Source organism: Rhinolophus sinicus, chromosome 15 (assembly GCF_057876585.1).
Source record: "Rhinolophus sinicus isolate RSI-liver-muscle chromosome 15, RSI-T2T, whole genome shotgun sequence".
Classification (NCBI taxonomy): domain Eukaryota; kingdom Metazoa; phylum Chordata; class Mammalia; order Chiroptera; family Rhinolophidae; genus Rhinolophus; species Rhinolophus sinicus.
This window is the reverse complement of record NC_142515.1, coordinates 51,766,753-51,782,055: the sequence shown is the minus strand read 5'-3', so window position 1 is coordinate 51,782,055 and position 15,303 is coordinate 51,766,753. Positions and strand designations below refer to the sequence as shown.

At 41.1% G+C, this 15,303-nt stretch overlaps 1 pseudogene; it reads left to right on the top strand.

Moving 5' to 3' along the window:
• The first annotated feature begins 1,798 nt into the window (after positions 1-1,798).
• Positions 1,799-2,188, top strand: LOC141572805 (small ribosomal subunit protein eS17 pseudogene; annotated as a pseudogene).
• The last annotated feature ends 13,115 nt before the right edge of the window (positions 2,189-15,303 follow it).

Below are 15,303 nucleotides of genomic sequence, written 5' to 3'. Positions count from 1 at the left end.
ACAGGTATCCTGCACCCACACCCCACTTTGCATTCCTGCTGAAAACCCTTTAATGTCTTTTAAATGAATTCTGGATCAAGCCTGAACTCCTTAGTCCACTTCTAAGGCTACAAACAGCTCTACACCCAACCAGTATCTCATCTCCAGCTTCTCTCAGCCCAGCACATGCAGCCATCCTGTCCCTCCCTACCTTACCTGGTGAAGACCTTTAAGAGGGATTCCTCTAAATCCTTGCCTGGTTGCTGCCTCTTCTGGGAAGTTTTCCTGGTCTTTGCAAGTAGCCCAATGGACACTGAGCGTACTTTTACTCCAGCCCTGGCACTTGTTAAGTGTTCTGTTAATATTTGTTGAATTACGGAATAAATAAAAGCACTGACCACACCGTGTTGTCACATTTTGCCTGTTTTCCTAATTAGTTTTTCTATTGCATAGACCAGCTTGTTCATTTGTGTAACTGCCCTAGTGCCTGACACATAGAAGCTATTTAATAAAGAAACACCATCCATACCTGTGGTTCCCATCGCACAGGTAACAACCACCTCAGGAACTTTCGAGCTAGCCTAGCACTTAAGTCCCACGTGAGGCCACTTAAATAAGAATCTCTGGGGGTGGAGCCTATTATCGGTGTTTTGGTTTTTTTGAAAGCACCCTGTGCAGAGTAGAGAAACCATTGATTCATATGAATGAGGAGGATGCTTCAGCATCAAGAAATTCTGAAGAAAAAAGGAAGTTGGTAAAAGATCATAAAATTAGCTAAATGTGGCTGAGAGGTCAGAGATCTTTCTGTTTTTGTTTTGAGACTCAAAGTCCTTTCACTAATCATCCTAAAAGAGTCTTTATTAAGAGTCAGTTTTTGGGCCGGCTTGGTAGCTCAGGCCGTTAGAGCTCCATGCTCCTAACTCCAAAGGCTGCCAGTTCGATTCCCACAAATCGGGCTGTGCCCCCTGCAACTAGCAAGGGCAACTGGACCTGTAGCTGAGCTGCACCCTCCACAACTAAGACTGAAAGAACAACGACTTGAAGCTGATCGTGTGGCACCTTCCACCCCTAAGATTGAAAGGACAACAACTTGACTTGGAAAAAAGGCCTGGAAGTATATACTGTTCCCCAATAAAGTCCTGTTCCCCTTCCCCAATAAAATCTTTAAAAAAAAAAAAAGAGTCAGTTTTCAGCACCAGGCTATCCAAAAAAAAACTTGAACTACCCCAATATGTAATTTAGTGATTCCCAGTCATTTGGATTTTCAAATTTGGGGGGAGGGGGATCGGGGACTGACAGAGTTGTCAATATTTAATTTTGACAAAAACATTCTTAACTGTCCCCCACCATGTATTATTTCAAGAAGGACATTTTAACCCCCCACAAAATAAGAAGAACATAGTCTCTGAATAAAGGAGAGCTGCTCCCATGAAAGGAAAGTGGGCAAATTTACATCAGCATATACATTTTCTTTCTTCCTCTTTTTTATTTTATTTTATTTTTTTATTTTTTTATTTTAATGCAGACAGTGAAACTTCCTCTAAGTCTGGCTACCTGACCAGAATACATTTAGGAAACACTGAGCTACTTTATACTTTCCCAGGGGTAAGGAAGTGTAGATCATGTTCAGTCTAACCACTAACAGTTTTCACCAATATGCCCAACCCAACTAATCGAAGATGGTTTTCTTTTATTATCTTCAATACAAAAAGAAAATATACAGCTCAGAGGGCCAGTGGCAAAGGAATATGGACAAAAGCCCATATTCCTTTGCCATTAAAAGTTGAACACCATGCTCTTTCACCAGGGACCTGCCAAGATGGGCCGCGTTTGCACTACGACCATGAGAAGGCAGCCTGAGTCATCATGGAGAAGTCGTACACGCGCCCGGGCAACGACTAACACACCAACAAGCGCATGTGAGAAGAGTTCGCCGTTATTCCCAGTGAGAAGCTCCGCAACAGGATAGCAGGCTATGTCACTCATCTGATGAAGTGGCTTCACAGCGGCCCCGTGAGAGGTATCTCCATCAAGCTGCAGGAAGAGGAGAATTATGAGGTCTCAGCCCTAGATCAGGAGATCATTGGAGTTGATCCTGACCCTAAGGAAATGCTGAAGCTCTCGGACTTTGGCAGTCAGTCTGTCGGACCTGCGGGTCATTCAGCCTGCAGTCGGAATGAATTTCCAAACACCACATGGCACGGTTTGAATCTTTCTGCTGTGCTCTAATATTTTCAATAAACCATAAACAACCTTAAACAATAAAAATAAATAAAAGTAGGACACCAGATTTTTGTCCATCTCTGCCACCAACTAATGTGTTTTCTTGGGCAAATCACAGAGTGGCGGTGTTTTAGAGCTTGGGTTTTCTATGAGATAGTAAGCCCCAAGTGGGCAGCTGTGTCCTCAGAGCCTAACAGTGTCTGGTACATAGTAGATGCTCGATAAATATTTGTTAAATTAATGCATAGATTAAATAAATCCACAAAGTTATTTTATATCATCTCTAAAGTCCTAGCCAAGTTCCAAGCCCGTATCTAACCAGTAAACTACAAATTTCTCCCTGGGATTCCCAAAAAGTCATTATTCTTGTATGTAAATTACCTAAAGAATTGATAAAATACTGAAACTTCTGAATAACTATTTTTTGTACTGCATTAATTATAAAAATTTGGAAAATTTGGATATATATATAAATATATATACATATATATGTACATACATTTGTCGTTGAAACTGTGGATAATAAAGAAAAGGGGGGTAAAGGAGAAAAATTAGTTCTAGGTCTTGACACTGAAAGATAATATTTTGGCAGGTATGCTTCTAATTTTGTTACCTCAGTCAATATTTCTATTGTGACTGAAAGTTGGGATAAAATTTTCAGTTAAGGAAACTAGGATAGTAAAAAGTAACTTACAAGAACTTACTGGAATATTGAGCCTCTTTAGAGGACTTGCAGTTATCATAACCATTCCGTTTCTGGAAATCTTCCAATTTTTCAACAGAATTGCCAACAGCGGGCCTGAATTAGCCTTTCCAGCTGTATGATGCTCAATGCAATCAACATCCCATCATTCAAATTAGCAAGTCTGAAACATCCCAAAGAAGGCCAAGGGGACCAGCCTGGTGAACCATTTTACCAGCTTGATACCTTTCCTGGTCAAAGGTATTAACCTAGTATTAACCAATGACAGCTTGTGGGAGAACATGGTCAAGCTTGATTAACAACCTTGGCCAGAAACTCCTTCAGGGCTGGGATTGGGTTTGGTTCTTCTTTATATTCCCCAAATTGCCTTGCACATAGTAATAATAAATGATATTGAATAAAATAAGAGGTTCAGGATCTGTTATCTACCTGCTTATCCAAAGCCTATCTTTTAAAATTCATAAATTAGACTGTAAACCTCATAAGCTTACAGATTTCTTATATAGTATCTTATACATCATAGGCCTTCAATAAATATAATGAAAGCTGGATAAATACATTTCCTAACCACAGTAAAATAGTACTTCCTGTTACCCAATCTAACACCACTTTTTCTAAGCTATGTATATTTGTTAGGGAGTATATTTAAAAAATTTAACATTTTACCATTTTGACCAATGGGTGTCTTTTATTTATTACACGAGTATACTACATTTGTTATTTTTTTCCTACTATGTATGTATGTATGTATATACATAGACTTGGAACCATTCCCATGTCAGTTTCTCTCTTCCTGAGATTAAGAGTACCATACTTTGAGGAGCTCCTCGCTCCTCCTACAACTGTTTTAGCTGCCCCCTTCTGGAGTTTGCAATCTATTAATCTGCTCCATGTTCTTCATTTCAGTGGCTGATGTGACTTGGCATATCTACTAATTGGGACTGAGATCTTCTGTTTTCTTTCAATTGCAATGCCACACATCAAATCGTAACCTTTAGTAAACAATCTATAATGGCTCCTAGGTTTTGTTTCCTGAATTATAACCGATGACCTGAGACAACAATTCCAAATTCAGTTTATTTGGAGTTCATAGAATCGCAATCTGTGGCAGGAAGATTAGTGTTCACCGAATATTCCCTGTGCTCCCCTACATTTCACCGCCTTCCTTTCAATAGAACCATATGGCTAGTTTCAGCCAATGGACAATGAGCAGAAGTAATATATATCACTTCAGGCTCAAGGACGTTAAGAGCCAGGGTGGTCATTTTCCATTCCTCTTTCCGTTCTGAAGCATCTCAGAAGCTATGTGTTCCAGATGAGGAACTACAAGTTGGCAGGGACGCTATTAGACTGGATCCCTGAGTGACTGAATGGAGCAAACACCTTCCACTAGCTTTGCCATGTAATAGGAGAAATAACTTTTGTTGTGGTAAGCCAAAGAGATGTTGAAGTTTGTTTACTACAGCAGGTAGTAGTGTTGCATAACCTAAACTAACGTATTTCCTAAATGCAATACTTACAAATCCCTTCTTAAATCGCAACTATGTCACTGAGGTAAAAGCACTTCCCACTACTTATCCTTTTCTTCAAGCATCCCAGCTGACTGCCCATTGGTCATGGTTGTGATGGATATAACAGATATAGCATGTTATGTTGGACCTTCGCTATGGTACTTTAGTAAAAGTACTAATGAGATAGAGAGAATTAAAAAGTGGATCAGGTTCTCCATTTGAATAAAAGCTGTGAAAGCCTAGGACAACAGTGTCATTCTCAGGCTAGACTCTACTGTGTTTTGCCCTGAAAGGGGAGGAAAGCAAGTCAGAATCATCCTAATACTTCAACGTGACTTTATTGGCTTCCAAATAATTACCACCACTGTAATTTTAGTTTTTTGGAAATAATGGATGTTTCTTGGGAATCTGGCAGCTTCTTAAGAGAAAGAAATTCCATCCCGGTCCATTCAGTGCCCTCTTTGCAGCTTCTCAGCCTCTTCTTCGAGCTCTAAGAAATGACAAATGATCTAGGAGCTGATTTGCAAGGTGGCTAGGAAAAGGGCATTTTATTCCTGTCAATTAAAGGAGTAGGAGGAATCATTTTGTGCGTGTTTTTGTATGATTCTGTGGCTCCACTCAAAACCTCTAAGGATAAATAGTGTGGGAACTCAGGATGTTGAAGTGGACTGAGGGAGCATGTTTGCTGAACATGGCTTTAGAGTGCTTGGTGTAACAATATTATTAATAATAGCTACCACTTATGTAGTACTTACAATGCTAAGTGATTTTCCTGAATTGGCTCATTTGATCCTCACAAAAATCCTTTTAAATACTGCTTGCTATTATCCCTCATTTTACAGACAAGGAAACTGTGGCCCTGAGGTGTTGAGCACTTGACCACAGGTCAGAATTTCCACCCAAGCTCTTCACCTTTACATCCTGTCTGCCCCTCAATGAGATCTAAACACAAAGTCCAGGCCTGAAACCCCTGCTCCATGAGGGTGGCCCCGTGGGGCTGTTCAGGAGCCCAATCCCCACACTACCCTGATAGTGTCTGTGGACCAGAAGCAACCCCAAGACGCCCATGACCTCACCCTGGCACCAACGCCTGAAGCCCTTGGCCAGGGAAGAGGCTGGCACCACTGAGGACCGGAAGTCAAAAGGGCGGGAGGCCAGGGAAGGCCAAGTGGCCTCTGAGGCAGAAGGAAGGAGCCCTAGCACTTGATGGGAATGAGAAAGAGAACATGCTGCTGGCACCGACAGAGAAAATAACTGTCCCAGGCCGGGCCTTGGTGACGACTGAGGCCCAACCACTTCCAGGCTGTGAGGACACTGGAATAACCACTTTTTGGCTTGCAAAACCTCTCACTTACTTGCTACAAGAGTATTTTATAGAGAGTCGAATGGAGGGAGGACACGATTGCTTCCCCAGGCAACTGCTGGAGTTGGGGCTCCTAGGTACAAGCCCCTGCCGGGTGCTCCCCACCACCCTCACCATCCCCCGCTACCAGGCGATGCTCTGAGCCTTTGTCATTCCGCATCTCACGATGCCAGCTAAGTCACTCAGCTGTCACAATCAGGCCTGGAGCTGCAGGATACAAAATAACTCCGGGGAGACCTCCGTGAGGCGTGAGGCGGGGGCAGGGGCCCAGAAGGCCAGGCCGGTTCTGCGTGCAAAGGACCACCAGCTGCATCTCGCAAGTGGCTAAATTAGCCAGGCTGTTGTTTTGCTTTTAACTTTTGTGAGAATTCTAGAATAGGTCGTGGATGTCTTGACAGTGTGTGAATGAGACCCTTTCCGAAAGAATTCACCTTGTTGAAGGGCCACTGTTAGGAGCCCAAAACTCAGTGAGCAGCAGGCTTTGCCAGCAGCCTCTTTCTTGCTCGCCCTTGCCCTGCCTCCCGGAAACCCGTGCCTCGGGGCCACCATCTCCCCTGCCTGTTGGCCCGTTCCTGCTCCATTCCAGACTTGGGCCTGGCATGGCCTCTGGGAGCCCACATCCAACCTTTGTCCCCTTGGCGGGGCATGACACTAGAGGCCTGCCCAGAAAAAAGCCCTGGGTGGGGCATCAGGCAGAAGGTCCTGGAAACTGACAGGCTCTCTCCTGGAGGAGCTCTGCCCCGCATTGAAAAGGCACCTGCCTCCTGGTGTCCCAAGCCGGGATCTGACAACAATCCAGCAGAAGGAAAGGGCCATTCCAGTGATGACATTTATTGCTCTAGCAGAAAACAATACATAGATGATATACCTTAGTGTTGATTTTGTTGATGCATCATACTCAATTCCTTGCTGCCACTATTTCTCAATATGAATTTGACTGATTTCTCTCATGGAGGTCCCAGGCCTCCTGGACTTGGATCTTCAGTGTAAAGCCAAGGACATGACAGCAGGTACAACCCACCTGGTGACCTCGGCTGCTGCTTTTGTCCACTTGAACCAGTGGCTTTACTGAGACTAGATAAGGAATGATGTTATGTATTAAAGTTTTATATATATGTATACAAATATACAGTCCAACATGAACACTTAACAAAGAGGAAAAGTACAAACAGCTAATAAATATAGGAAAAATGTTCAGATTCACTAGTTATGGAAGACCTGTGAGATGCTATTTTTTTCCCTTCCAAATTAGGAAAATGAAAACATGGAATTCTCCCACACTTTTGGCACTTTTGGCGGGGGAGGGGGATGTAAACTGATAGGAGGTTTCTGGAAAATGTCGAGGTAAGAAACATCCAAACCTGTAGATAATTTTTATAAGAATTTATTTGAGCCAAACTGATGACATATGCTGGGAGCAAGATCTCAAATGCTCTGGAGAATTAACAGTTTTGCAGTTTCTTTTATGCATTGGCGATTAAGGGGGGAACTAAGGAAGATTACATGAAAGTAGGAGAAAGCAAGGCAGGGGTTGGAATACAGGATAATTAAGCTCTTGCTTTAGGAGAAATCTGAAAGGAGGCATTTCAAAGGTGTGTTAACTAGATGCACTGAAACAATGGACAGGGCTTGCTTAAGGCAAAAATGAATCTTTTACTAAACAGTTATAGGCCTGGGGCAAGACTACCCACCATGACCCACCCAGTTAGGAATTTCTGATCAGATCACCCTTAGGTTACTCTCCATAGAACCCTTTTTTTTGTCAACAAAAGTAATTCGACAATGTTTATCAAGAGCCTTAAAAATGCCCCAATGTAGATGAACGGGCTTCAAAGCAGCGTCTTTGAAGCCAAGCAGATGTGAGTTCTGATCCCCACCATTCCACATGCTTGCCCAAGGACAAGCCACTTCTCCAACTTTAAGCCCCTTTCCTCGACTATGAGGAGAATGGGGGTGCTCCCCCCTACCTCACAGGGCTGTTGTGAGGATGAAGAAAAAAACACAGGCTGCTTCACAAATGGTGACAGTTGCTGCAGTGGTTGCTACTGTAAATGCTCTCTGACCTAGTAATCTGGACTGTCACAGGGATATAATACGAAATCTGGACAAAGATTCATGCATGAAAGATGTCTAACCAGGGTTACTTATAATCATAAAAACATGGAAACAATGTACTGAGCATTTGGGAGAAAGTTAAGAAAATTAGGGTACTGCCACATGGTTTTTAAATATAAACTCGATTGATAGCATATGATACACACTGTTCTGTACCTTGCATTTTTATACTTCACAGGATGACATTTTCCAAGGTTTCTAAGTGTGTCTGCAGGATAAGTGACTAGCATTGGGATGCTGGGTCAAAGGATGTGCGTTTTAAATACCTACAGCTAAGGCTGACTTGCCCCACAGGGAGGTGATTCCAGGCACACTCCCTGCAGAGATATCTTGGAAAGCCAGTTTCCCCAGCTCTTCATGACAGTGTTATCAACCTTTGTTCTTGGCCAAGGTGAAAGTGGTAACCCATTGAAATTTCAACTTGCATTTCTTTTATGGTGAGTGAGGTTTGAGCACCTTTTCATATGTTTAAGAGCCATTTGTGTTTCCTTTTCATTGAATTTCTGCTCAAGTTCCTTTGGCCTCCATTTCTATTGTGTGGTAGGTTTTTTTGTTTGTTTGCATTTATTTAGCCCTTGGCTGACAGAGCAAATTTTTTTTTTCCCTTGAATTTATTTTTTAACTTTTTGGGTCGTTTTTTGCCCAAGGACAAGTTACTTCACCACCTTTCAGCCCCTTTCCTCAACTATGAGGAGAACGGGGGTGCTCTCCCTATATCATAGGGCTGTTGTGAGGATGAAGAGAAAAAATACATTTAGCTTAAAAAAGAAACAACAAACATACGAGCATTGTCTAGGTTCTAGACAATTTCTCTTTCTGTGCTGAGATACCCTGTATTGTCCTAACCTACTGACTCTTCTTGCTCTCTCTGAGCTCCTTGATGGCAGGGACCATGATGATCTAGTTCACCACTTGAACCCCCAGGAGGCACCCAGTGACCGTAATTGCACTTTGTAAGTGAGCACCAAGAACCTGTGGCCGACTAGGTAAATTTGCATAGAAAACAAGGAAAGAAAAATTTCGTGTGCTATCAACGTCTGCCATGAGACAGTCACGTTCAACTTGTGATAAAAATGTGGTGCATTTTCAAGGTATTACCCCAGCCTCAGAGGTCAGCAGTATCAACATTCAAGGGCATGTGAGCGTCCACAAGTCCAATCCCAGACTCCTTATGGAGCCTCAGTCCACTCAGGCCCACATCTGACAGTCTCCTAGCCCCTCACTGTGCTCTGGCTCCCCACTGAGCGGGCTGAGGAGGCCACCCCCATCCACAGGGACTGGGCAGCTTCAGAAGATCCTCAACTTGTGTTCTCAGGGGACTAGAAGGAAAAGGAAAGTTCCTTTCCAACAGAAAATTCAAATTTAAAAAAGGAAAAGAGGGCGGCCGGATGGCTCAGTTGGTTAGAGTGTGAGCTCTTAACAACAGGGTTGGTGGTTTGATTCCCACATGGGATGGTGGGCTGCACCCCCTCCAACTAAGATTGAAAACAGTGACTGGACTTGGAGCTGAGCTGTGCCCTCCACAACTAGATTGAAGAACAAGGACTTGTCTTGGAGCTGATGGGTGCTGGAAAAAAAGACTGTTCCCCAATAGTCCCCAATTTAAAAAAAAGAAAAAGAAAAAAGGAAAAGAGAGTACAGAACAACTTCCAGCCTTTACCAGAGATGGGTCAGCCTAGCCATTGTTGCCAGGGTCTCATATATTACTTGCTGTTCAGGGGCAAAATTGGTCAGAGGTACAAAGTTATACCTTGTCCCCAAAGCTGATTTCATTTTGGAGTTCAGTCACTGGTGTTGCTTTTCTAAGAGCCATATGCCATGAGCAACGGAAGGCCTTGTCACGGGAAGGCTATATTCAGGCATTAATCCTGCTCTACTGGCCTGGTTAGCCCCCTCCTCCCAGAAAGCATGATGGAGCCACTCTAAACATTGACTCCAACCATACCAGACATATCTGAGATATCTTTATATTTTTACATATCTTAAAGGCTTTTTTTTTTTAACTTTTATTTATTTAAGTGTGTTTTTCCAGGACCCATCAGCTCCAAGTCAAGTAGTTGTTTCAATCTACATAGTTGTGGAGGGTGCAGCTCACAGTGGCCCATGTGGGGATTGAACCGGCAACTTTGTTGTTAAGAGCACGGCGCTCTAACCAACTGAGCTAACCGGCCGCCCCAAGGCTTTTTAATTTTTAATTTTGAAACAGATCAAATTTACCAAAAAGTTGCAAAAACAATTTGGTGAACTCCCATATATTCTTCACCTAGATTCACCAAGTATTTCTTATTTTTGCTACATTTGCTTTATCACAGTATGTACTATTATCTTTTTAATGAATTATTTGAGAGCAAATTGTAGACTTTTACCCCCAAATATTTCCATCTTTGCTGCTAACATTAAGGACATCCCCTTAAATAATCATAGTACCATGATCAAATTCAGAAAATTTAACATTGTTAAATTACTGCTATTTAATCTGCAGTTCATATTCAAATTTTATTAAGTGTCCTAATAAAGCCCTTTATAGCTTTTTCTTTCCCAGGCCAGGATCTAATCATGGTGGCATTTAGTTGTTTTGTCCTAATTTCCTTTAATCTGAAAGAGTTCCTCAATGTAGTCTTTATGACCTTGATGTTTTTAAAGATTACAGACCAGTTGTTTTGTAGAATTTCCTTTAGTTTGGGTTTGTCTGATGTTTCCTCATGATTAGATTCAGATTACGCATTTTTGATAAACAATACTTTTAATTTCCCGTGATGCTCGTGTATTATAACTAAAGTATCAGATGAGTCATGTTTTGAAAAAGATTTTTTCATTATAGCTCATGTTCGTTTGCAGCTTACTTTCTACTACATTATTTTCTACATTTTTGTACTATCTACTTTGGTGATCTTTAAACATGGTAAAATAAATGGTTTTGCATTTATGCTACCTGTCCAAAGTCCATGTGCCTGATGCTTCGAAAGGCCAAAACTCAAAATGTCAGCATTTGGAGGAAGGAAAGGTTTATTCATCAAGAAGGTGCCAATGGAAAAGATAGGAGACCTAGAGGTTCCTCAAATCCATCTTAAGAAAGCACAGAGTTCAGGCTTTTGTAATGTCAAATGGGACGGGCAAGAGGTGCTTGACCACAACAGCTATCTGGGTGCCAGCAAGGGTGTGAGGAAAATTGTGCTGGTTGATGTGAGTCTGGTCATGAGGTTCCCACAAATCTTTGATAAATAATGCATACTTCCCTATCTCCTCAAGCCCCAAGCAGAATTTCTCTACTGATTAGCATGTCTATATGCAAGACTAAGCAGAAGCTATTAGCTTGAAGGCTATGGGAACAAGGTAGGCTTGAACAAGATGGAGTCAGAATGTAACAGAGCATTTCACTATGTTACATTTAGTTTTTATTCTTTTCAACACAGATCAGGGTGTCTCCCTTGCTGGGTCACTCTCTTTTTATCAAATCAGGTTTGCATTTTGGGTTTTTTTTTTTTTTTTTTTTTTTTTTTTTTGGTATCTGTTTATAACATTTGGATATTGACAGTTTATTTTGAAATTAAAAGAAGTTTTCCCCCTCCCCTCTCCAAATTCTCTCTTGTTCTCCTTTGTATCCCTGTGTCTAGCAACAATACCTGGCAACACTCAGGAAGCCTTTGGGAAACGTTGGTTGATTCAGGGAATGACTCAGTGCAACTCACACACTGAGTTTTCTGAATTCAGGGTCTATGTAGGAAATACTTTTTGTTGTTATTAATCAATGTACATATTGAGAAGTATAGGAATTTGGATATTACAGATTTACAAAAATTTCTTCTACTAATGATTTAAGTATTTCAGTCTTCTGATGAGCCCAAAGTCCACCATCTTTGACTGAAACCCTACCTGAGCACTGGTGCATTTAAAGGTGGAAGGCTGGGTGAGGGTGAAGTCTGAAGCTGGGCTTCTCTGGAGATAGGCTCCTCCCAGAAATCTAGGCAGAGGCAGACGTTCAGGCTCTACTAGAAGACACCAAGTCTGAACACCGAAGCATTTTATGTCGTCACTCCTTGGTTTGAACCTTCTAGCTTTTAGTGTGGTCCAGCCGTATCAGCTTGATGATCAATGTATGTGCCATCTAGAGTCAGCTCACTTTTCCAGGCTGAGACTCTCCGTCCCTATTGTTCCTCTGCCAGTAATACAGATTTCTCTATTCCCTCCATGGAGTTCTGATGTTTGGTTAATAGATGGAAAGAGGTTCAAGCTCACAGAAAATTAAACAAGTTTAAGGACAATGAAATATCAGTTTAAGTTTATCAGGTTTAAGTTTTTCAGATTGGAAAAGATTAAATAGATTAACTACACCCAGAAAGTGGTAAAAATAGTACTTCCTATGTTTTACAGCATCTGTTTAAAGTTAAGATGCTTTTACCTGTGGACCAAGCAATTATATTTCGGGGACTCTTTCCTTTAGATATACTTGCACAAATACAGAAAGAAACATGTAAATGCATGTTCACTGTAACCTTTTTGTAACAATGAAAAGATGGAAACAGACCAGTCATCTGTCCACCAACAGGGGTTCATTAAATAGATTATGGGACAGCATACAGTGCAATATAACCCCACTCTTACAAGGAATAGGTAGATCGGCATGATCTAATATAGAACATGTCCAAGATATATATTGTTAAATGGAAATAGCAATTTGTAAAACAGATTAAACATAGTTATTGATATCTTGAAAATAATAGTTTATGTTAATGTATGTGCAACAAAAAATCTGAAAACACCTACACTAAACTTTGAACAAGTAATGTGGGACTAAGGGAGGCTTTCACATTCTTTGTTCTGTACATTTGTGATATTTGAAATTTTTATGAGAAATATTCTTTGAAAATCAGAAAAAAACCCAAAGATTAAAAAAGCTCAAGTCAAAAAAATGGTATGTGTGGAGTCAGGGAGTTGGTGGGGGTCCAGATGCAACAAGACTGACTATGTGTTGACAACAGCTGAAGCTATTGGAGCGGGTAGCATACGTGTTCCTTGTATTTCCTACTTTTGTGTATATTATTCCATGATAAAAAGTAAAAAACAAAAACAAAACAAAAAAGCTGGACAGAGAGGAGAAGAGCAAGCACAGCCTGTATGTCACTTGCAAAAGGACAGCGTTCTACAGAGTTCTCTAAGTATCTAAATTTAGATTTTATTATATACAGTAGGTAGAGAATGGGGCTCATTACTGACTTTTTAAAGGTATGAAAACTGAATTTTAGAAAGATTACTCTGCATACTTTGGAAGAGAGTAGGATTAGAGGTGTGGACCCCGAGAAGAAAGATTCATTTGATATGAACACCAAGAAGGAATTCTGCTGAGATGGACTCCGCATGGTCCACGGAGAGCCCAAGTTTTATAAGTAATAACAGCCTAGTGGCCATTTGCTGACAGGGGCTTTTCATGCACTCTGTATACCAGGAAGAACCTCAGACTGAACTCTCCACGTCCGCACTCTGCTCTGCTCATTTATGCAGTCCGATCAACCACTGCAGGGAAGCCCTAGTGTCATCACTCCACCAGTGGACTGAGACCTGCCCTGTCCAATCAGAACTATGCAAATTATATCCTCATTTGCATCTATATCGAGCAATCAGAACTGCACAATTTAGACCAATCAGAACTGTATCATTTGGGTACTTCATTTACATGAAACAGACCAAAATGGAAACTGGGTGGGAAAATTCTCTATAAAAATGTGACCTTGTCTTTGTCTTTTTGGAGCACACTTTCAGTTTCTGCCGGAGATTGTGTCTCCCCATTTGCAAACTGTTACCTGAATAAAGTCTTCCCTTGCTCCAGTGCCTTTTGGATTTGTTTAGGGCTAGTTGCCATTGAGTAGAAAGTAAGGGTCAGTTAGAGGTAGGATGGAGGTCACATGAAAAAGTCATGGCAACTGTTGGGCACTGGGGAGGTGAGACAGAAGTCCCAGGTAACATCTCAGCTCTTCTTCAGAGTACCTGGGAGGCTGGTGTGACCTTTAACACACTCAGACCGAGATCGGATTCCTGAGTGGGGCCCCATTCCATCTGCTTGCCCCTCACAGAAACCTCCTGGCCTTTTAGCCGGCTCTTGCCTATCTCCGGTGGGGCTTGAACAACTGCCTCTACCTTGATTCCTCTTTTTCCTCTCTATACCTCCCAATACCATTTTCATTTCTTGTAGAGCTCCCTATTTGGCTATAGGAGTTAGCAGGAGGATTTTTTTTTTCCTTAAGGTTCATTTATTCATCCAATATCTCTAAGTACCTACAACGGGCCCAGGCATTGTTTGAATACACACAAAATGAATAAAATAGGTCACTGGTCTCCTGGAGCCTATAGTTCATTCTTCTACTATCACATAAATAGTTTTCTTCTTTAAAACTATTATTATTGTTATTGTGGCAAAATGCATACGACAAAATTTACCATCCTAACCATTTTTAAGTGTACAGTTTTGCCCCATTAATTACATTTATACTGAAACTCTGTATCTGTTAAATAATAACTTTCTATTCCACCCCTCCCCAAACCCCTGGAAACCACCATTCTATTTTCTGCCTCTATAAATTTGATTATGCTAGGTACCCCATATAAGCGGAATCATACAGTATTTGTCTTTTTGTGCATGACTTATTTCACTGGGTCTTATATTAAGTTTTGCTCCAAAATATGCATTAAGGCTTATATTCAGGGGATGTCCTCCTGAAAAATCATGCTAGGGCTTATTTTCCAGTTAGGTCTTATTTTTGGGGAAACACAGTAGTTGAAAAGGAGAACTCTTGCATCAAAATCACCTGGGTTGCATATCAAAATGCAAATTCCTGGGCCTCCACTCCAGGCCCATTAAATAAAAATCTGCCTAGGATTTGGACGTTTTAGTAAACCTTTCTCTGGAACCTGGAAATAAAGGGAATACAACTGCTCACAGAGAGTTAAATCACAAAATCAGCATTAAATGATTCAAGAATATTAAAGAATACAAGCAAGATATGGCACCTCTAAAGGAACAGATCAGCCTTACCCTTCCCTCTTAACACTAACCAGATTTGATTGTATTAGCAAAATAAAGGAAGAATGAATAGAAGAAAACGTTATGAGTTTGATGTGGAAAGGCATTTCTTAAACAAGCCACAAAAGCACAAGCCGCAAAAGAAAAGGATTCAAATATTCAACTGTAGAAAAATTAAAAACTTCTGTACAACAAAAAATGAGGGCAAAAAAAGTGAAGACAAGCCACGGAAGGGGAGAAGATATTTGCATTACATACAATCAACAACAGATTGCATATAATCAACAAAAGATCAGTATTTTAAGCATAGCAGAAAGAACTTCTAAAAATTGATTTTTAAAAATGAAATATCTCCATAGGATAATGATCAAAGGACATGAATAAGCAATTAGAA